We start from the raw sequence: 1,072 nt of genomic DNA on the forward strand, positions 1-1,072 counted from the left end.
TGAGTAGGGGGGGGGCGGAGGGGGGGGCGGGGGGGGGGGGCCATGTCCCTACCAACAGGGCCGCTGCTGGCCAAATGCCCTAAGCAGAATAGCATTGTTGTGCCCCCCCTCCTTCAAAAAATAAATAAATAAAAAATAAACACCTACTATAAAGGGTCAAAATAGAACTTTAATAAAATATAAAAGTAAATAAATAGTAATTAAATTGGATTATTTATCAATTACAATTGTAGCTCTAGACAGTTACCTATGGCTATTGTATTAATACCGTTGTCTGATTGATTTTATAGTGTCAAGCATTCAGAAATCACACAAAATAAAATTAAGCAGTTTTACTACGATAAAAATTAAGAAATTAAGTGGATATTTGAATTAAATGTTTGGTCAATATTAAACAAGGATTTGATCGTCCTGTAAGTGTAACAAACGCCAGTAATTATCAGGCCTTTGGTGCCCTTTGCAGGCATTTGTAATAATGCAAATTGTTTATTTTGTATTACATTATGTATTTAACTGTGTTACTCAATGAAACCATATGATTAGTATTAAAATGCATGTTTTATAATTATATATATATATATATATATATATATATATATATATCGGCTCTCTTAGAAGAGCCGGCTCTTACGGCTCCCAAATGGCTCTTCATTTAGTAACACTGGAGTCTTCTATTTTAGCCTAATTTAGCGTTACAAAAAAATACAGTTACTATTATTTAACATTTTAATAAAACTTCAATTGAACAACTGAACACAGAACCACAGCAAACAAATAAAATAAATAAAGGCAAAAATTAAAAGTCTTAACATTAAGACACTTCTTTAGTGCAGGTTGGCATTCAGAAAAATCAGATGCCTCAGCTTGGGTGTGCTGATGCGATTTATCCTCTGTGATTATTTGTCCTGTTTTTGAGAAGACTCTCTGAGGGGACCTATGTTGCAACAATGCAGTGTCTTCCTACCTTAACCAACGCGCTTGCGTTTAAATCCGGATCCCCCGCCTCTCTCTGTCGCTCTGTGTGCCTGACCTTTACCGCTACACTCGCTATCTTCGGAGCGTGTGTCCCCCT

The sequence above is a fragment of the Sinocyclocheilus grahami genome, unplaced genomic scaffold (assembly GCF_001515645.1).
Source record: "Sinocyclocheilus grahami isolate Dianchi unplaced genomic scaffold, SAMN03320097.WGS_v1.1 scaffold1347.1, whole genome shotgun sequence".
Taxonomy (NCBI): Eukaryota; Metazoa; Chordata; class Actinopteri; order Cypriniformes; family Cyprinidae; genus Sinocyclocheilus; species Sinocyclocheilus grahami.